This window comes from Canis lupus, chromosome 33 (assembly GCF_003254725.2).
Source record: "Canis lupus dingo isolate Sandy chromosome 33, ASM325472v2, whole genome shotgun sequence".
NCBI classification, from domain to species: domain Eukaryota; kingdom Metazoa; phylum Chordata; class Mammalia; order Carnivora; family Canidae; genus Canis; species Canis lupus.
Genome location: NC_064275.1, coordinates 3877976 through 3901227, shown reverse-complemented (window position 1 = coordinate 3901227; position 23252 = coordinate 3877976). Strand labels below are relative to the sequence as shown.

General features: G+C 35.8%; 2 long non-coding RNA genes across 6 annotated transcripts in view; one reads left to right on the top strand and one right to left on the bottom strand.

The window, feature by feature from the left end:
• Positions 1–23252, bottom strand: part of LOC125754253 (uncharacterized) — a 58712-nt gene that overhangs the window by 24512 nt on the left and 10948 nt on the right. For all 5 annotated transcript variants that reach the window (XR_007407974.1, XR_007407973.1, XR_007407971.1 and 2 more), the window contains exon 2: positions 22017–22074. This is a non-coding gene — a long non-coding RNA (uncharacterized LOC125754253). The remainder of the gene's footprint in view (positions 1–22016; positions 22075–23252) is intronic.
• The window catches only part of LOC125754255 (uncharacterized), a 76587-nt gene continuing 65760 nt past the window's right edge, over positions 12426–23252 (top strand). The window contains exon 1 of the long non-coding RNA XR_007407978.1: positions 12426–12584. This is a non-coding gene — a long non-coding RNA (uncharacterized LOC125754255). The remainder of the gene's footprint in view (positions 12585–23252) is intronic.

Genomic DNA, 23252 nt, shown 5'->3' with positions numbered 1-23252 from the left:
AGTAATTGGAAACTCAGAATAAATAGTGTTTTCAGGGAATTTCACTTTCAGGAATTTACCTTACAGGGTTTCTATGAGTATTAAATGTTCTCTGAAGAACTGCCAGAGTGTTAGAAAGTCATTAATGTAGATGTGTGATAACACTAAATATTATGATTGAAGTAAATAGTGTGACATGTAATTTGAAGCTGGGATTTTAGGGAGAAGGAAAGAAGAATGATTTGGATACTTAATGATGTACAAAAATGACCATTCTTTATAGATAATTTAGCTTGAGAGGGTCCTTGTGGTTCATAAGATAGAGCCAGTTCTTGATTAGGAACAAGAAATTCACAAGAGTGAAAATAATATCAAATAAATTGAGAATGGAAGTGATTCTGGTTATGAAGGACTGTTGAGTTACAGCAGGCAGAATGACAAGGGTAAGAAGCTTGGGAGAGTTGAGACTGGGAGTCAGAGCTGTGTGGACAAGGTTCCTTTGGGTCATTGATTAGACTAATGGGCATAAAAAGAAAAGCTCTCCTGAGCCCAAAATGAGAGATGGATAAGAGGCTGTAATAGTGGTTGTTGGTTGGGCAAGAAAGGGGGGAAGTTTATCAGGTCAAAGTTGATTTCTTATACTTGTCTTCACTTCTGTTTCTGTAGGAATGGACCCTAGTAATCGCAGTCTTAACTCAAAATAAATGGAATCCAGGCACTCTGACTTCCCTCTTGCTTATGGGGATATGGAAGCCAGAGTAGGCACAGTGCATTAGAACTATGGGGGTCCCTGGGTGGCTCAGCGGTTTAGTGCCTTCCTTTGGCCCAGGGCGTGATCCTGGAGTCCCAGAATCGAGTCCCGCGTCGGGCTCCCTGCATGGAGCCTGCTTCTCCCTCTGCCTGTCTCTCTCTCTCTCTATCATGAATAAATAAATAAAACCTTAAAAAAAACAGAACTAGTTTCTTCTTCACATAGGAGTACATCGAATTGTGGAGTTGACTCTATTAATTCCAATAAAGGAACGAGGCCAGTCACATACACAGGAAGCTGTAGGAGCACATGTTTGCTATATAGAGCATATCAACATCCAATAAGCCAACTGCCTCATCAAATATCTCCAAATTTCTATTACATGGAAAATTTTATTTCCCAGACCTTGTGGGTAATGAGAATATTATGATGGTAGAGGTGTCTTATTCTCACAAGAACATCAGTAGAGTGGAAGGAAATCCATATTTCCCAGAGCGTTATACATGGCAGGTAGTATTTGTCAGGTTTTGGATATATATGCCAAGGGAGAAGATGAAGGAGGGCTTTGATCTGTAGCAGTGTGGCAATTAATGAACTGTACTGGTATCAGAGATAAATAGCAGTTTTAGCAGTTGCTATAGGTTGGAAATACTGGAAAGAAAGAAAGATTTTTTAAAAAGAGATTTTTAAGAACATTTGGTATGTAATGAGCCTTATAAACTCTTCTCTGTCTTTCAATGCAAACTGTAGTAAAAATTTATATTATTCAAAACTTTCAGATTTTGCTTTTTAATGATGGCACCCAGTTCTATGTGAACAATGCTGAGTAATATATAACATATATATAATATTATATATAATATATATAATATATATTATATATAATCTCCCCAATATCTACTTCAAGGGAGAAATTCTTCTTTCTCTTTTTCATCTCTTGTGGAACCCATGTGCCTATCAGAGTTAGCACCCAGAAGAATTCTATTAATATTTTCAAATGAAAAGATAGTTAAATGGTTTCCTCTTATCATCTAGCTTCCATTTCAACTAAATGGTCTCTAACAGAAATCACTTTATAATAGGACTTTGGGTTTTTACTCAAACTTAAAATAGGGAGCTATACATTCACAAAAAACGTAGAACACTTAGACAAATTTTAAGGTCATATAATAGTGTCAGAATTTCACTGAGAAGAGAAGAATACTTTAGAATTTTCAAGTGAGTTAACAATGATTCTATCTCACAGTCATATTTTCCTTATATAAAAATAATTTATCATAAATTAATTATAAGGTAATCAGCTCAAAGACATCTTGGCAATAGCATCTGTGTGAGTTAAAGAAAGCCAGGTTCTAAAGACTTCATTGCATCCATGGATTGGAGGATATTATTGATGAAGTTGAAAATCATTATAGCACAATGTAATTGTGGTATTTTTGCAGAATGCTTGATAATCCAGATATGCTGTGTCAAGGATAAAGCTGTAATGGGCTCCTTCTTGCTCACCATAGCTAGATGACTTAAAAATATTTGCATAATAATTTGATTTGAAATAGTGAGCAGTTTTTCTTTTAAAGAGACACACTAAATTATGATGCAATGCTTTGTGGTTTTTTTTTTTAAATCTTTTGGAAACAACAAAAAAACAGAGCACCATTCAGTGTTTCACTTTTTATGATATTTATTAGATATTCTCAATTAAAGTGTATACACAGTGATTCAAAAATGTAGACAAAAGAAAGCCCTTTGAAACATTAATTTCCAGGCAGTGCATTTAATAAGTAGTATCTATATATGAACGCTAATAAAGAAGCGTAAATTACATTCACATCTCTTTAATTGGTGCTGGTAGGAAGAGAAATGGAAGGTTAAAGTATCTAAATAGCTTAAAAAGGTATTAAGGCAGAAATTTTACAAAATTTCAGGGTCCTAGGAATCAGCCTAGACTTCTTTATAAGACTTCTTCTACAAGTAAAGAGAATTTACATTGGATAGACTAATAGAATAATAAAGAGATTATTCTCTGCTAAATGTATATGTTTGGCTACTGTTTATCACTGAAGATGTGTCAGCTTATTAATGCCTTGCTGTCTTTCTGCTTTCACTATCTTTTTCTAAGTGAGTATTCAGCTTTGGAGTAAAGGATTCCTTGCCAGAGACTAATGTAAATGAAATTACAGATTCACATTTAAGTAATTAACTATTAGATATACTTTTAAAACTTTTGAGTAATGAGATCCTCCTTGCATAAATTAAGAAATTTTGTAATGACAGACCTTAACCTAGACATTTCAAAAGGTTGTGCCATTTCTTCAAAAAGAAAAATAATTAAAGCAATAATCTGAGTCATGGAGAGGACTATGTGTCATTTACACTCTTTTTCTGCTTATTTGTATTTTTCAGATTTTAAAAACTTTCCATGAGTTATTTTAATACTAAAGGGAAATTTAGTTTGCAAATAAATACTTATTTAAGAAAGAAAACATTTTGAAGTCCAACTAAAATTTTGAGGTTACTTTTCCACTACATGACATTAGTGTTGCCAATTTTTTTTTCAACAGAGCATAACAAAATTATTTAATTTCTTTTTTTCTTCTCCTAGAATTCTTCTCCAGATAAAACTGGGTAGTTTTGGCTGCTGATCTTGGAAACAATGCATGCTCTGAAGGAGCCTTCAGGGCCAGATCTGGGCTCTGTTACTATGGTGACTTTACAACCAGCATAAATGCTGTTGTATTCTCCAGCAAGTGTTCTGTTGTATAGTTTTAGAAAAGCCCTAACCATACATACCACTAATGTATGAAAGCCCAATAATTTAAGTTCAAGGTAGTGGTGTTCAAAAGACTCCCTATTACACCTACTTGGCAAGTATTAATTCTTCTAATTATTCTAAGATAGATTTTTTTTTAATTTAAGAGAAATAATATATTGCTCTTTGCTTATATATAACCTGGGGACAGGGGGAAGGATTCTGAATCCTTGAGGGAAATTTGGAAAATATTCAGTAAAATTTCTTTTTATAAGGGAGGATATTGAGTCATAGACTCTTAGATGAATAGTTTGAACTCAAATAAATGTATTCGTTTTTAAAGGTTTTATTTATTCATGAGAGACAGAGAGAGAGAGAGGCAGAGACACAGGCAGAGGGAGAAGCAGGCTCCATGCAGGGAGTCCGACGTGGGACTCGATTCCAGGACCCCGGGATCACAACTTGAGCCAAGGGCAGATGCTCAATTGCTGAGTCACTCAGGTGTCCCTCAAACAACGTATTAACTAAAATTCTCTCAGTTACAGCAATAATAATTCAGAGCAATTTAAACATAAATAAGCAATATGTTAGGATACTAGAGAGTCACAAATAAAGGATGCATTTAAAAACGTAGGCGGCAAGAAAGACCTTTCTGGAGTGCTGAGAATTAATCTGACATATTTCTAAAAAAGAAAAAAAAATTCCTAGTTTCCATTCGCCACCCCCCCCCAATAATTTCAGGATCAAAATTCAAATTCTACAAAGGTAATAACAATAACCGAAGTTAAAGATTCATTTTGGGGTACATGACTATCTTTATGATGCTGTTTTTTATATATCAATCTAGTTTATTAGTCTATTTACTCAAGTCTTTTGCCTATTATAATGTATAAAAATAATTTTATTTGTAAAGATATGAATATATTTAGTTGGATTCATGCCAATCCATATGAGTTCTTGGTTTTATAAATTGAGTTTTGAGAAATTTCATTTGAAAATTAGTTTTCCAAAGCATAGAAACTATTGATTTTTATGTTGATTTTATGTATTTTAGCTTTGTTTATTCATCCTATTATTTGCCTATGGATTCTATTGAGTTTTCTTTTTTTTTTTTTAAGATTTTATTTATTTATTCATAGAGACACAGAGAGAGAGGCAGAGACACAGGTAGAGGGAGAAGCAGGCTCCATGCAGAGAGACTGACGTGGGACTCGATCCAGGGTTTCCAGGATCACGCCCTGGGCTGCAGGCGGTGCTAAACCGCTGCGCCACCGGGGCTGCCTCCCTTTGAGTTTTCCATGTGGAAAAACATTGCAAAAAATTAGAACATTTTTGAAAATATTTTTATTTATTTATTTATTCATGAAAGAGAGAGAGAGAGAGAGAGAGGCAGAGACACAGGCAGATGGAGCCCGACGTAGGACTCGACCCTGGGGACTCCAGGATCATGCCCTGGGCCAAAGGCCAGGCGCTAAACTGCTGAGCCACCCAGAGATCCCCTATAACAACATTTAAAAACAACACAATTTAAATTAAAACCACGTCATTTTTATTTCTTTTTAAATTTATGTATACTTCATTACTTTTTCAACTTTTATTTGCCTAGATAAGACTTCTAGTGAATACTCTGCTGAATATAGAATCCATAAAGGTGGGTAATTTTTTGTTGTTGTTTTATTTTTCAAGATAATATATTTACATTTTTTTTCTACTCAGTTTGTGTGTGTGTGTGTGTGTGTGTCCTGCAGGAAGTAATTTAATGAATTGTGATATGGATTTATAGGTGATGGTATAATCACTTTTCAATTTTAATAATAGGATTACACTGGATCTTGAATGACAGTGCTTTGTGTTTTGAATTTTATCACTTAATAATTACAGATAAAATGTTAAGTGAAACATCTATATTTTTAGGGATTTAATGTTTTTTGAGATTTAATTACTTTGATGTATTCATTATAGGTAATTAAGAACAATATGAGAATCTTTGAGCAAACAGCAGTTTGACCTTCAATATGTGTAACTCAGGATAACAATGACTAAAGGCATACATTTGAATATTAAAAAACATACAATATCATTTGTATAACACTTGACTTATATCTATAATATGAAGATAAAATGGAAAGTGGCTAAATGTTCTAGTATTTCTGTCGTATTATGTACCATTTGTGTAAATTGGAACACTTTTCAGATATTTAAGAAAGTATCTTTCAAGTAAGAAATCAAATCTTGCTTTAGGCAATATTAAATATCACAACAATAAAATATACTTAAAATTAACCATAGGAAATTATTTTCTCTTGAAATATTATAATTTATTTTTGTGAAGATATTCCTACTAAATATAAATAATTGAAGTAATATAAACATGTATAAAGAAGAACTGAAAACCAATAAAATCTGACCACTGGGAAATATCAAGTGATTGTCATTCTAGATATTCCTTTATACACAAAGAAATAGATTCTTTCTATCATGTATCTATCTATCTATCTATCTATCTATCTATCTATCATCTATCTCTCTATCATCAATCAATCAATCTTTCTATCATCTATATGTCATCTCTTCTCTCTAAGATATATTTTACATATTATTAATGTTTTATAAGAGTCAAGTTCTTCTCTCTTTGGCCATTTATTTTTTATTTTATTGAAGTTCAATTTGCTAACATATAGTATAACACTCAGTGCTCATCCCACAAAATGTCCTCCTCGGTGCCCGTCACTCAGTTACACTATTCCTCCTCTCACCTCCCCTTCCATAATGCTTTGTTCATTTACCAGAGTTAGGAGTCTCTTATGATTTGTCTTCCTGTCTAATTTTTCCCACTCATTTCCTTCCTTTGCCTTATAATCCCTTTGACTATTTATTATATTCCCCAATTGAGTAAAATCATATGATTATTGTGCTTCTCTGATTGACTTACTTCACTGAGCATCATACCCTCCAGTTCCATCCACATCGAAGCAAAAGGTGGGTATTCGTCCTAATGGCTGAGTTATATTCCATTGTATATATAGATCACATCTTCTTTATCCATTCATTTGTTGAAGGACACCAAGGCTCCTTCCACTGTTTGGCTATTGTGGACATTGCTGCTATAAACATTGGGGTGCAGGTGTCCCGGCGTTTCACTGCATCTGTATCTTTGGGGTAAATCCCCAGCAGTGCAATTGCTGGGTTGTAGGGTAGCTATATTTTTAACTCTTCGAGGAACCTCTACACAGTTTTCCAGAGTGGCTGTACCAGTTCACATTCCCACCAACAAGGCAAGAGGGTTCCCCTTTCTCCACATCCACTCCAATATTTGTTGTTTCCTGTCTTGTTAATTTGCCCCATTCTCACTGGTGTGAGGTGGGATCTCATTGTGGTTTTGATTTGTATTTCTCTGATGGCAAGTGAGGCAGAGCATTTTCTCATGTGCTTGTTGGCTATGGGTAGGTCTTCTTTGGTGAAATTTCATTTTTTGATTTGTTTTGTTTTTTCCATTTCATGATTAGATTGTTTGTTTCTTTGCTGTTGAGTTTAATAAGTTCTTTATAGATCTTCGATATTAACCCTTTATCTAATATGTCGTTTACAAATCTCTTCTCCCATTCTGTAGGTTGTCTTATAGTTTTCTTGACTGTTTCTTTTGCTGTGCAGAAGCTTTTTATCTTGGTAAGTCCCAATTAAGTTCATTTTTCCTTTTGTTTCCTTTGCCTTCATAGATGTATCTTCCAAGAAGTTGCTGTGGCCAAGTTCAAAAAAGGGTATTGCCTGTGTTCTCCTCTAGGATTTTGATGGATTCTTGTCTCATATTTAGATCTTTCAACCATTTTGAGTTTGTCTTTGTGTATGGTGTAAAAGAATGGTCTAGTTTCATTCTTCTGCATGTGGCTGTCCAATTTTCCCAGCACCATTTATTGAAGAGACTGTGGATAGTCTTTCCTGCTTTGTCAAATATTAGTTAATCATAGAGTTGAGGGCTCATTTCTGGGTTCTCTATTCTGTTCCATTGATCTATGTGTCTGTTTTGGTGCCAGGACCACACTTTCTTGATGATCACAGCTTTGTAGTACAGCTTGAAATCTGGCATTATGATGCCCCCAGCTCTGGTTTTCTTTTTCAATATTCCCTTGGCTATTCAGGGTCTTTTCTGATTCCACACAAATCTTAAGATGATTTGTTCCAACTCTCTGAAGAAAGTCCATGGTATTTTGACAGGGATTGCAGTGAACGAGTAAATGGCCCTGGGTAGCATGGACATTTTCACAATATTAATTCTGCCAATCCATGAACATGGAATATTTTTCCATCTCTTTGGTCTTCCTTAATTTCTTTCAGAATGTTCTGTAGTTTTTAGGGTATAGATCCTTTACCTCTTTGGTTAGGTTTATTCCTAGGTATCTTATGCTTTTGGGTGCAATTGTAAATGGGATTGACTACTTAATTTCTCTTTCTTCTGTCTCATTGTTAGTGTATAGAAATGCCACTGACTTCTGGGCATTGATTTTGTATCCTGCCACACTGCCAAATTACTGTATGAGTTCTAGCAATCTTGGGGTGGAGTGTTTTGGGTTTTCTATGTACAGTATCATGTCATCTGTGAAGAGGGAGAGTTTAACTTCTTCTTTGCCAATTTGAATGCCTTTTATTTCTTTTTGTTGTCTGATTGCTGAGTCTTGGAGTTCTAGTACTATGTTGAATAGCAGTGGTGAGAGTGGACATCCCTGTCTTGTTCCTGATCTTAGAGGAAAGGCTGCCAGTGTTTCCCCATTGAGAATGATATTTGCTGTGGGGTTTTCATAGATGGCTTTTAATATACTTAGGAATGTTCCCTCTAACCCTAAGCTCTGAAGAGTTCTGATCAGGAATGGATGCTGTATTTTGTCAAGTCTTTATTTGGATCTATTGAGAGGATCATATGGTTCTTGTTTTATCTCTTACTTTTGTGATCAATCACGTTGATTGTTTTATGAGTGTTAAACCAACTTTGCATGCTGGGGACAAATCCTACTTAGATGTGGTGAATAATCCTCTTAATGTACCGTTGTAACCAATTGGCTAGTCTCATGGTGAGAATTGTTGCTTCTATGTTCATCAGGGATATTGGTTTATATTTCTCCTTTTTGGAGGGATCTTCGGTTTTGGAATCAAGGTGATTCTGGCCTCATAAAACAAGTTTGGAAGTATTCCATCCCTTTCTATCCTTCAGACCAGCTTTAGTAGAACAGGTCTCATTTCTTCCTTAAATGTTTGATAGAATTCCCCTGGGACGCCATCTGTCCCTAGTCTTTTGTGTCTTGGGAGGTTTTTGATGACTGCTTCAATTTCCTCACTGGTTATTGGCCTGTTCAGGTTTTTTATTTCTTCCTGCTCCAGTTTTGATAATTTGAGGGTTTCCAGAAATGCAGCCATTTCTTCTAAATTGCCTAATTTGTTGGCATATAGCTGCTTATAATACGTTTTTAACATCGTTTGTATTTCCTTGGCATTGGTTGTGATCTCTCCTTTTTCATTCATGATTTTATTAATTTAACTATTTTTCTTTTCTTTTTAATATGGCTGGCTTGGGGTGTATCTATCTTATTCTTTCAAAGAACCAACTCCGGTTTTGTTGATCTGTTCTAGTTCTTCTGGTCTCTATTTCATTGAGTTCTGCTTGAATTTTTATTTCTCCCTTCTTCTGGCTGGTGTGGGTTTGATTGTTGATCTTTCTCTAATTCCTTTAGGTGTGAGGTTAGCATGTGTATTTGAGTTTTTTCCAATATTTTGAGGAAGGCTTGTCTTGCGATGTTTTTCCCTCTTAGGACTGCTTTTGCTGAATCCCAAAGATTTAAAATGGTTGTATCTTCATTTTCATTAGTTTCCATGAATCTTTTTAATTCTTCTCTAGTTTCTTGGTTGACACATTCATCTTTTAGCAGGATGCTCTTTAACCTCCATGTCTCTGAGTTTCTTCCAAATTTCTTCTTGTTATTGAGGTCTAATTTCAGAGCATTGTGGTCTGAAAATATGCAGGGGACAATTTCAATCTTTTGGTATTGGTTGAGACCTGATTTGTGACTCAATATGTGGTCTATTCTGGAGAAAGTTCCATGTGCACTTGAGAACAATGTGTATTCAGTTGCAGTTGGATGGAAAGTTCTGTACATACCTGTGAAATCCATCTGGTCCAATGTATCATTTAAGGCCCTGATTCTTTGGTGATGTTCTGCTTAGATCTGTGATTTCCAGAAAGTGCCATGTTGAAGTCTCCTACTATAAGTGTATTATCTAAGTATCTCTTTACATTGGTTATTAATTGATTGATATACTTGGCAGCTCCCACATTAGGGGCATAAATATTCATGATTATTAGGTTTTCTTGTTGGATAGACCATTTAAGCATGATATAGTGTCCCTCTTCATCTCTTACTACAGTCTTTGGGATAAAGTCTAATTTATCTGACAGGATTGCTACCCCAGCTTTCTTTTGAGGACCATTTGAATGGTAAGTGGTTCTCCACCCCTCCTTTTTAGACTGGAGGTATACTTACATCTAAAATGAGTCTCTTGTAGACAGCAAATAGATGGGTCTTGCTTTTTTATTTAGTTTGACACCCTGCATCTTTTCATGGGATCATTAAGCCCGTTCACAGTCAGAGTTACTATTGAAAGATATGAATTTAGTGTCATTGTAATACCTATTCAGTTCCTGTTTTTGTGGATTATTTCTTTGGGCTTCCTCTTTTACAGGGTCCCCCTTAATATTTCTTGCAGAGCTGGTTTGGTGGTCACATATTCTTTCCGTTTTTTCCTATTCTGGAAGCTCTTTATCTCTCCTTCTATTCTGAATGAGAACCTTACTGGATATTCTTGGCTGAAGGTTCTCATTTAGGACCCTGAATATATCCTGCCAGCCCATCCGGCATCCAGGTCTCTGTGGAGAGGTCTGCTGTTAACCTAATATTTCTCCCTATGTAAGTTAGGAATCTTCTCTCTTGCTGCTTTTAGGATTTTCTCTTTATCTTTGGAATTTGAAATTTTACTATTAAATGTCAAAGTGTTGAATTATTTTTATTGATTTTTTTTGGGAGGGGGAACCTCTCTATCTCTTGTATCTGAATGCCTGTTTCCCTCCCCAAACTAGAAAAGTTCTTGGCTATGATTTGTTCAAATATGCTTTCTGGCCCTCTGGCCCTCTCTGCACTCTCTGGAACCCCAATAATATGTAGATTCTTCCTTCTCAGGTTATCATTTATTTCCCTTAACCTTTCCTCATGGTATCTCAATTGTTTTTCTTTTTCCTCAGCTTCCTTCATTACTATCAACTTGTCTCCTATGTCACTCACTCTTTCTTCCACCTCTAACTCTAGCAGTTAGGACCTCCAGTTTGGATTGCATCTCATTTAATTGATTTTTAATTTCAGCTTGATCAGATCTAAATTCTGCAGTGATGAAACCTCTAGAATACTTTATGGTTTTTTTCGAGATCCATCAGTAGCTATATAATTATACTTATGAACTGGCTTTCTGACATAGAATTGAAATCCAAATTCTGTAACTCTGTGGCAGAGTACTGTTTCCGATTCTTTCTTTTGTGGTGAGTTCTTTCTAGTCATCTTGTTCAGTGCAGAGTGGCTGTATGAGTGGGCTGAGTCAAGAATATCAACCAAAATCTAAGTAAATTCCACTCCAGATGATTCTGATGAGTTCAGAGGCCAGAAAATAAAAAAAGATCAGAACAAAATAAAACAAAAGGACCAGTAAAGTGAAACAAAGTAGTAAAAATAAAAGGCTAAAACCCCAAAGAAGAATTAAAAAGAAAAAGAATAAAAGAAATAAGTAAAGAGGAAGAAAAGAAAAAAAGGGGGGCCACTGAGGGATGATGGTAGTGAAGAAGTGGCAGTGAAGAGAGAATGTCATCTATCTGAGGAGTCCTAGAGGGTGATCCTCCTGGTTCTGAGCGTATTTTGTTCTTTATGTTAGAAGATGCTCAGTCCCAAATTTATATAAACCAGAAATACTTGTAGAAGGCCCCAATATTGACCACCAAAACATAAATGAGAGAAAAGAGGGGGACAGAATGGGAATGAGGAATCTCACAAAATGAACCAGCACAGTATACCACTTGGTTCTGGGTGCATGTTCGTCATATTTTAGAAGGTATTAACTTCTGCCATTGTAGAAGAAAACAACGCAGAGAAAGCACAAAACACAAAACAAAAACCTCTATCTCATATATCTCCCAAAATTAAATTGAATATGTTGAAGGGAATCCTGAAGTGAAAAATATATCTAAGACATGTAATTGTAGAAATATGAAAGTCAAAAAGGAAGAAACTTAAATATGAAGAGCTGGTTAAATATTATAATTCAGGTGGGAAAAGAGATAAAATATTGGAAAGTTTTAGTCTGATATAAAAATGAATTGTAATGGAAAAAAAATAAAAAAAAAGGGGGGACCCTCTAGATCTATATACTATATTCCCTCAACTTTCCCTTGGTCCTGGAGCTTTCCAGCGCTGCTTGGTCAAGAACTTGCTCTTCCCCTGACCTTCCAGCTGGTCTCTGGGGGAGGGGCTGCCGTGCTGACTCTCAGGTGTGTGCACCTGCGGGCTCTGCCCCGCCCCCTGCCAGGTGCATGGCTCAGTGGGAGCTGTTTATCCCGTGAGGCCCCTGCTCCGTGGCGCCCCGCTCCGTCCCAGGCAGACGGTGACACCAGGAGGAACAGCCACAGTGGCGGCGGCCAGCTCTCCAGCCCTGGAGTCAGCTCCCGCAGTATCCACCACAGCTCCCGGTCCGCAGGGGCCTGGGCGCCCCGGGGCAGGCGGGGGATCTGGAAGCTTCCCTGTGATCCCAGTTCTGCCAACTTCCCCACGGAGCCCTCTTCGGGCCGGGAAGCTCCCGCGGACTGGTAAGGTCCCGGCGCGTCCGGGGCTGCGCTTCCGGCCTGGGGCTGCGCTTCCGGCCGAGGCTCTCCCCTTCCGCTGGAGCCCAGCGCCTCGCAGGCGCCCGCACTTCAGTTCCCTCCCACCCGGTTAGGAGCGGAGGCCCTCCTCTCGGTGGCGTCCGACTGTTCTTACGTCTCAGGTCCAGTTGGTCCGTGCTCAGGATGCTGCGGAAGCCCCGAGGGTGAGTTAGCGGCGCGGGGTTAGGGCCCCAGGGTTAGGGCCGCGCGCCGCCATCTTGTCTCTTTTCACCTACCTTCTCTTTATCATGTTGATATTTGTTGTATATTTTTATTAAGCTAACATTTTTTCTATAATTCTGTTTAATTGGGATCCCTGGGTGGCGCAGCGGTTTGGCGCCTGCCTTTGGCCCAGGGCGCGATCCTGGAGACCCGGGATAGAATCCCACGTCGGGCTCCCGGTGCATGGAGCCTGCTTCTCCCTCTGCCTGTGTCTCTGCCTCTCTCTCTCTCTCTCTCTCTCTCTATCATAAATAAATAAAAATTAAAAAAAATTAAAAAAAAATTCTGTTTAATTGAAGCATTTGGGATGAATGAGGTCTTTTATCACGTTTTCTTCTAGCTACTGCTAGAGTCATGATTTTCTTTTCCGTGTAATCAATCCATGTGCCAAAATTCATAAAGAGGTGTTCCCCGCATTCCCAGGAATAGTGTCACGTGACCACGGAGGGTCTGTGTGGAAATAAGCATGTATGCATCTGTATTACTGGTGCTCTGTTATTTCATTTATGTTTTTTTTTTTTTTTTTCATTTATGTTTTTTTACATGTTTGTTCATAAAGAGAATTGCTCCACTATTTTTTCTATTGCTCTATCACTAAGGGTTTTTTGGAACTAATAAAGGATTCTTTGTAAGGAACCGGCCACAGGATCATGAAGGCGGACGGATCCTGTGATCTGCAGGGCCGCGCAGGCCGGTGTGGTCCAGCCCACGCCCGAGGCCCAGGAGGAGCTGCTGTTCGGGTTTGAAGGCAGGAAAAAGCTGAGGTCTCAGTTCCAGGGCAGGCAGGAGGAATTCTCCCTTACTTAGCTTTTTTTGGGTCCATTCAGTCCTTTAAATGATTGGTTAGAGAGGATAGTCAGCCTTCACTCAGTTTGTCTCATTCTAAAACACACAGGCACCCCCAGAATAATATTTAATAAAATGGCCACTCTGTGGTATAATCTAATTGATATATAAAATTATGCACCACAAATGCCTTTTTCTGTTATTACTATTGCAATACACCGAATACATACAAATACCTGGAATTTCCTTGCCTCTTAAAATAGTAAATCAATATTTTGAATAAGTTAAGGTTTATCTATTTTTTAAACTTTCAGTATTACCTTTATAATATATTATGTAATCATGGTATTACCTTTGTGAATAGATTCTTTTTGTGTATTCCATTTTATATATATGTCTCTTTAGGTTTTCTTTCTTAACTAAAGAAAAGTTGCTTTTGTTGTTAGGGTTGAAATACATTTGTAGGCTCAAGATGGATCCACTCCTGCCCAGGATGCTAGTCAAACCAAAACTTAATTTTCTTGTCCCTATAAATGCTCTGCTTTACCAGAAACATAGTACATCCAGCCAGCTAGTCCCCAAACACAAGCCAACTCTGAATTTTTTCACCCCAAAGACGATTGACTATGTGACCCAGCCAATTAGATATTTTCTATTTTTTTCTTATTCCTTATTCTTCATCCTGTAAAGCTTCCTGCCTTCTGCTCTATTTTGCAGTTCTCTGAAAGGAGACTGTTCACATCCTGAATGTTAAATAAAGTTTGTATCACTGAAATTGTCGTCTTTAATTATTTTTTAACAATTTTTGGTGATGAGGAGTGGGACCTGAATCTGACCTCCAACAGCCCACAGGACAACTGGATACATAGGTGTGATGCCCACTGAACCTTTTCACTTCGACTTTCCTGTCATCATTAGTGAGGGCTGTGGTTAAGTCACTCTCGGATTTGAGCTCCTCTGTGTGCAGCTCTCCAATTAAAACAAACTTTATTTGGGGGGATATATATATATATATATATATAATATACATAATATAATATATAAAGTTAAAATATATACTATATTATATATTTATATATAAATATATTTTACATATATTTATATATAAATATATTTTTATATATTTATATAAATGTATGTGTATATATACATATACACATATATGTATATATATGTATGTACATACACACACACATGCACACACACACATATATCATTCCTAGAAAGATTCTGGGACCCTATAAAGGTTCTGCAGTTTAATAACTCCCAGAAAGCTTCTGGGATCCTGTAAATGTCCTGGGGGTAATTATATTGGGAGTCTATGGTGGGTGGCAGCCATCAGAGGACTTGAAGGAAATCCAATGTCTGTAATGGGTGGCAGTTGTTAGGTGACTCACAAAGCCTCAACGTAAGTCTACATCATAACAATTGGGGGACTTGGGGAAATAAGACAAGGAATCAGAATATTTTGACCAACATAACAAAAGTTCAACTAGGTACAAGTTGAACATTAAAAGCTATCAGGGCGTCTGCCACTACAAAGAACTCTTCTTGTCATAAGGAATAACAGATCTATTTCTAATGTGTCTTGGAAGCCCAAACTGCAAAATTGGGTGGGTATGGGTAAGCACTTAGCAGCTCTTAGAATGCTTGCCATCGAAGTCTGAGATGCTTAGATAAGCATAAGTGCTACGATAACTTGGTCATGGAACTGGTTGGATTGACAAGTGACCCGCCAAACTCAAGAAAATTTCCATGCAAAGACGTTTCACTGTACTGCAAAACACCACAAATTCCCAAGCCAGTGATGCATCTCTCTTAGGCATGAATTTGGCTCCCTGAAATTTGAAAATGAAATTTGAAAATCTCATTTCATTAGCTAAGCCTAGGACACCAGAAAAATGAACATATATTGCCATATTGACATATTTGAAAAAAAATTATAGTCTTTCCCTCTCCCCCCAATAATTTTAGGATCAAAATTCAAATTCTACAAAGCTAATAGCAGGACCAGAAATTAAAGATTCGTTTTGGAGAAATGGTATTATCTTTATGATATTGAATCTTTGTAAATGTGATTGTCCTTGAAGGTTTTGTCGAATTTACACTCAGATGTTCTCGTATCTATACTCAAAAGTGCATTCCCCCTTCGGCTCCCTCCTAGGGTTGGCAGGCCTGAGAGATTCAGTGGTAAACTGCTGCCAGTTACTTATTAACAGCCAGGGGGAAACTAAAATTAAAATTAATGGAAAATCTTGCAAATCCCTGGGCTGTATTTTCTACTTTAAATTCACTTGCTCAGGTGCTTACCTATGAAATCTTGGGAAAGCTATCAGAAGCCAGGGAACGGTGAGAATTTCTACCAGTCAGGTCTCCCAGATCTCTGGAGTGCCAGATCAATAAAGGAAGGTAAAATTTCATTATCTCTTCTTTTCCAAATCCAGACTCTTATAAATTTGGTTTTGGGATTGATCCTTTCTTTCTCAGAAATCATGATTTCCTTCTTATTTGTCTCATTTAGTATGCTGGGAACTTGGCTTGGCTTTCTACCTGTCTGGGTCACGCACATCATCTGTTCTTGTGTATGCGAGTAGGTCTACTCTCAAATTGGGGGGTCCCTGAAATACGACTGGACGGAAATGTAGCCTGCAGTTCATTTGTGGCTAGGGTCCTCCCAACTGTTGCCAGCTCTCAGGGGGATTGTCTAAGTCTTTCATTCTTTAGCTATTTTTGGGAGTGGCTCTGGATTTTGGGAAGGTAGTATCTTTTGAGGTTGTTCAATACTAACAGGCATATTTACTTTTGGTCCTGGCTGAAACTTAACAAGGTATTTGAAAAAAAAATTTTTTTTTAAGATTTTATATCATTCATGAGAGAGAGACACACAGAGATAGAGAGAGAGACACAGGCAGAGGGAAAAGCAGGCTTCCTGCAGGAAGCCTGATGTGGGACTTAATCCCAGGACCCCGGGGTCACTATCTGAGCTGAAGGCAGATGCCCAACTGCAGAGCCACCCAGGTTCCCCCCCCCCCCCCCACACTTTTTTAAAGTAATGCTGTGGTCAGAAGTTGGTCAAATTGGAAGCTGAATGAATTTGAATAAAGCCTGACAGGATTTTTTTTTTTTTTTTTTTTGCCTTCTCCCCTAAGCTAAAATGAAACTACGTACCCAGAGGGAAGGAAAGACATTGTAAAGACAAATAGCTCTAAATCTAGAACATAGGAATCTTCTGATTTCTATCTCATTTAAAAATCTGTTTTCTCAATTAAAGGAATATTGGAGATAATGTCAGATGGGTGGGTCAGCAACCTTGAAATCATTCAGGTTGGAACCCAATTCTTGAAAGAATTAAAAACAATTATCCTATAAACTGAAGACAGCTTGTATAAACTGTCTTACAAGTTGAATCTTCACAAGACTAGAAAAAGCCCACCTAACCTTTTTACCAATAACAAAGCCTCCTTTTACAGACCTATATAGTCGTCATATTTATTTGAATTATGAATAATGACAATAATATGAAATACATTAACACTTTTATAATAAAGAAAAATTTACTCAATTCAACATGCATTTACATATTGTGTAACTGAGATTTGCATGTCATATCTATGCTTTCAAAAATTCGACTTACACAATCATGCTCTGACTGGTTGGAATGATAGGTTCCTAATCCATCCAGGTTGAAAAACAGGCTTGTTAAATACTTGTTGGAGATATTCTAGATGGGATATAAATTTTGAATTGGGAATTATATTAGAGGTTTCAGAGATTCCTGGGGCATCTGAGTAGCTGAGTCATTTGAGTGTCTCACTCTTGATTTTGGCTCAAGTCATGGTCTCAGGGTCATGATATCAAGCCCCACACTGGACTCCATGGTCAGCATGGAGTCTGTTTAAGATTCTCTCTCTCCCTCTCTCTCTGCCCCTGCCCCCACATGCTCACGCACGCGCACTCTCTCTCTCTATATATATATAAATCTTTTTTAAAAAGATTATATGTTTATAAATCTTTAAAAAAAGAAGTTTCAGAGGTTCCTTCTATGTCTCAGAAATGATTTTATTTCTATATTCCTAATTTCAGATATGTTAAATGACTATTTTTACATCTCACAAAGGTGAGCTAAATTCCAGGGTAAAGTCTGCAATATCCATCTATCAATAAAATCATCCACAGAATTTAAATTTTCAAAAATACTTCAGAACTATTCAACACACACACAATTATTAGTTAAGTTTGCCTGATGCTTAAAATATCATTGAGCTCCTGGTCATATCATTGGTAATGTAGTATTCTTAGATATAAAACATGTTTCTATGATTTTAATATGCTGCATGGTTTGTTATACTCACTGAGAACATGAAGTGGCATGTTGCTAACTTTATACTTGAGAGGAAAACATCCAGTGCCTATGGGAGTAGAATTCTAGTTGAACAGATGGCTGTTACAGGTGAAGATTAAATAATGAAAAAGTATTTTCCATGTTATTGAAGGGGTTTGGCTACAATATGTGATTAAACTCCTTCCAGGAAGCAGAAAATGCTTGGAAGTATGTATACCTTTTAAAGTTTGTAGAAGCATGAAAAAAAGTACTAATCTCTTCATCACTCATTCATTCCGTTGGTTACTGGCAAAATTCTGTAGTCAATTAACAACTTAAATGAAGTACTCAACTCTCAGCAATCATTATATTACAAATTAAATTTTAGTACAACTAAATTTGTGTAAATGCCTTTGCAGACTGAAGTCTTACTGGCTAAAAGATCATTGTCACCTCAATTATTTCCCCCCCTCTGGTGATGTGAATCAGTCTCTTTTTATGACATTATAGGCAAGAGAAAGATCAAAGAATGATTCATTTTTCTGCATTTTTGAGTAGTTTTAATAAATTTGATCTCAGATATAATCTTATACTGATGTCTAGATAGTCACAAATATGTAATGATCATAGAACTCATTTATGATGAATCTAATTTATGAGTAAGGAGAACATATATCATAATTTACATCTTAAACCTGAGGAAGCCTTATAAATATATGCTGCACTGAACAAAGATCATATGGATGCATTTAAGTCACTTGATCTTACTCTTTGGTCAAATTCTAAATTATGATCATTTTGAAATCGTGATCTATGAGTAGAAGAGATGTATAAGACTTAGCTGGATGTGGAATGTCCATAAAAGTAATCTCACTTGTCAAGTGAGATGTTCACTTACTAAAGGAGCAGTAGACTTAAACCCAACTTGAAATATTGAAGAAACACTTTAAGTACATGTTCTTAAAGCAAGCATATAAAGTCAGATGATTTACTAAGAGTGGATATATTCTTTAGCAAGTATTATTCATTATTGACCTGAGAATGAAGAAGTTTGTGAAATAAATATGCACACAAATTATAATCTCGTAGAGTTGAGTCTTCTCATGCTTAAAAAAATATTTTTAAAAACTTGACCAGATAGAAAATAAAACTTAAACATCTTTAAAAGTTCTCTTGATTAAACATGCAGTCCTGTGCTCTTTTAAAAACTTAACACAACTGATACTGGCTTTAGCATCTAAGAATTTTTTCAATTGCCATACTTTCAATTAAATTATTTTGTTAGGCCAAATAACCACAATTTAAAAAAATATCCAATTAAGTTTACTTGCACAATCCAGACAATTATTTATAATCAAAATCTGCTGAGAGTCATACATTTATTTAACTCTTTATCGTATGTAAGGAATTTGGAAGCAAAGGAAAACCATTTTCTGGTACTTTCCCCGGGTATTAAAAAGTTTGCATATTATTTAACTTATCTCCCAAGCACCATATGAAGAAAATAAAGGTCATAACTAATAGCCAGTGTTCAATCTCAGGAGTCTGACTCCAGAGACTTTGACTATTTAAAAATACATATTTTGTAAAAGTAAGACTAGGGAAGCAATTTTTGTCTCGAAAGCTATAAGGAATTCGAATTGAGGTTTCCAGAGGGGTTAAAAAGAGAGAGAAAACTAAAATGTCTCAGTAAAGTCAAATGGACATTTAAAGATTTAAGGCAAAGAAGATAAATAAGGAAGAAAAACTCTACATTCTGTTTGTAATATGTGTTATCATATTAGCAAGTGAAAAGAGAAAGTACCTTTAGTTAATAGTTCTTAGATTTTTGTATAAAAACTGATTATTAATTACTTATGCTTAAGTGAGGAAAAGATAAAATAATCCTGTTTGCATTCCCCAGTCTTTCTACCCAGTTTCCATTCACCCTACAGGTAATCAATTTGACTAATTTCTTCTTGTCATTTTTTTTCATTAGTGAGCAGATAGACGTATTTTCTTATTTCTTCTTTTTTTTCCTACATGAAAGCTATCCGATAATACATAAAAATTTGTATTTTGCTTCTCTACCTAACAATATTGCCATTTTAGACCTCACTCCACATTTGTACATAGAAATAGTCTTCATTCTTTTTACAGGTGTGGAATGCTCTGTGGATTCCATAGTTTATTTAACTATTTTTCTGGGTATATGGGCATTTTGGTTGTTTTCCAAAATTTTGCAATTACAAATAATGCTTCAATGAATAGCACTGTATACATGCATTTTTATTTTGTTGGAGGTATATATAAACAGAATAAATCCTTAGAAATGGAAATTCTGGATCAAAAAATACATGTATATGTAATTGTTTTAGTTTATAGGAAATTTCTTTCCAGAGGGTTCTATAGCATTACCTTCCCAGCAACAATGTATGAGAGTGCCAGGTTTCCCATAGCCTTGTCAACAGAACAGTATGTCATTCTTATTAATTTTTACCAACTTGATAAATAAGAAATGCTGTCTTATTGATATTTTCATACTGAGTGAGAATAAATATCTTTATTCAAGTTTAGGGCTATTTTTATACCTTATTGTTAATTATTTTTTGTATCTGTCTCCAAATTTTTTATTGTTTATTTGATCTAGCATCCCCAATTTTTAAGTGTTCTTTATATATTAGGAATATTAACACTTCGTCTGTAGTATATATTGCAAACTTGCAAGTTTGTCAGTTGTCCTTTGACCTTGATTATGGTGGGGTTTATGTTATAATTTTTGCCGCCATTTCTAGGTCTCTGGCTTTTGAATTATGGTCAGAAAGTCTTTTCCTGATGCTGAAATTAAAAAGGAATTCATATATGTTTTATTCTAGTACTTGTAGGCTCCATTTTTTTAGGTTTAAATTGACAATCCATTTGGAATTAAGTTCTTGAGTATGGTGGTGAAGTATGGATCTAATTTTATCTTTTTCCAAATGACTAACCAGTTGTCCCTGTGCCATTTATTAAAATGTCCTTCTTTGCCTTATTAATTTGAAATGCTACCTTTATCATATGATAGCTAATAAATTTCTATATATACTTGTATCTATTTCTGGACCTTTATTCTAGTCCAACAACCTACTTGCCTATTCATGTGTCAGTACTATACAGTTTTAGTTAATAGAGCATGCAGCATATTTTTTGTATTGATCTAGTTTGTTGAATGTATCAATAGTTTGTTCTCTTATATTCATGATAATATTCTATTGTATGAATACATCAGAATTGTTTAGCCATTTTAGCTATTTTAGGCATTTTCCTGTTGATGGACACCTAGAATGTTTTCAGTATTTTGTTATTTTAAATAAAGCTGTGAGGAACATTCCTGTAAGAATCTTTTGGGATTATGTGTTTCTCATTTTTTTAGTTAATACCTAGGACTAGAATTGCTGTAATATAACAGGTTTTTTTTTGTTAGTTTGATTGTTTTGCTTAGAATAAAAATAAAAAATAAAAATGAAACTACCAGACTTTTTCTAAATGTGGTTTGCCATTTTACAGTTCTACCAATGATATGAAAGTTTTGATTGTTCCACATCCTTACCAATATTTACTGATATTAGTCTACTTTTATTTTTTGCCTGTATGATAGGTGTGGAGTGAGATCTCATTGTGAGTTTATTTTTAATTTCTCTCATAAGAAATGCTGTAGAACATTTTTCAGTTTATTGATATGTGTATGTCCTTCCATCTGAGGTATTTACTACAATAATTTTCCTTTTTAAAAAATATTAAGGTGTGTAGACCTTTTTATATATACTAGATACCAATCTTTGTTCAGCTATGTATTTTATGAACAGTCTTCCCAGTCTTTGGATTATCTTTCCTTTTATTGATGTTATCTTTTAATGTTATCACTTTAACTTCTTTCCCATAGACCTTTGACTATTCTCAATAGCTAAGACATTCTCATATACTTTCTTCTAAAAGCTTTACAGATTTGGGGTGCCTGGGTAGCTTAGGTGGTTAGGCCTCTGACTCTTGATTTTGGCACAGGTCATAATCTCAGGATTGTGAGATCAAGCCTCCTGTCAAGCTCTATGCTCTGTGCTTAAGGTTCTGTCTCTCCTCACCCTCTATACCTCCCCGACTTGCACTCTCTCTCTCAAAAAAAAAAAAAAAAAAAAGAATAAAAGCTTTATTAACTTGACCCATTTCAAATTGTTGCTTATGGCCTTAGTTTGGAGTCAAGGCTCAGTTTTATTTTACATATATTCCCAGTGGTTTCCCCAGTACTACTTACCGTAAACTCTTTTCTTTAAATATTGCATTGTTTGGCATCTTCGTTAAAAAACAAATACCTGGAGAGACAGGGAGATGTTGATCAAAGAGTATAAACTCCAGCTTTAAGATAAGTAATTTTAAGGAACTAATAAGTATAGCAGATCATTATAGTTAATAATACTGAGTTATTTTTTTAAGGTTTTATTTATTTATTCATCAGAGAGAGAGAGGCAAAGACACAGGCAGAGGGAGAAGCAGGCTCCATATAGGGAGCCTGACATGGGACTGGATCCCGGGTCTCCAGGATTATACCCTGGGTTGAAGGCGACGCTAAACTGCTGAGCCACCCAGGCTGCCCAATAATACTGAGTTATATACTTGGAAGTAGCTAAGAGTATAGATCTTGTGTTCCTACCACACACACACACACACACACACACACACACACATATACACAAGAAATGATAATTATGTGACATGATGGAGTTGTTAGCTAGCACTGTGGCAGTAATCATTTTGCAGTATATGCATATGAAACCAACGAACTGTATACCTTAAAACTTACATGATGTTATATGTCAGTTATGTCTCGGTAAAGCTGAAAAAAAAACCCCAAATGCCTGTAAAAATGTAAATATAGTTCTGGTTTCTCTGTTCTTTTCTACTGACCTATTTATCATTTTTTATGCTGGTGCCACATTGTCTTGATTACTGTAGCTTTACAATAAGTCTTAAAGCCAGGTAGTGTAAGTCCCCTAACTTCATCCTTTTTTTTTTTTTCAGGATTGTTTTAATGTTCCATTTTGTGCTTACAAATTTGGGAATCAGTTTTCCCCAAATTCTTGGGAAAAAACCTGGTGAGATTATGATTGGGACAGTGTTACATCTATGGATCAATTTGGAATTAGTATCTTAAATATATTGTGTCTACTAGTCTCTGAACATGATATTCCTCTCCATTTGTTGTCATTAATTCTCTTAGGAATGCCTTGTATCTTTTTAGAGATCTCAGATATGTTTGATTAAACTTATTGTTATATATTTCATGTTTTGGGGGGTACTACTTGAAAATGGAAATTTAAAAAGCATCTATTTTCCCATTGTTAGATACTGAGAGTTAAGTACAAAGTTTTTATTTTTGGATTATATACACCAAGATAATGTTCAATTCACTTATTAGTTTTAGTAGCAGTTGTGTTAATTTTCAAGTTTTACCTCATAAACAATTGCTATCTGTAGAAGGGAGAGTTCTGTT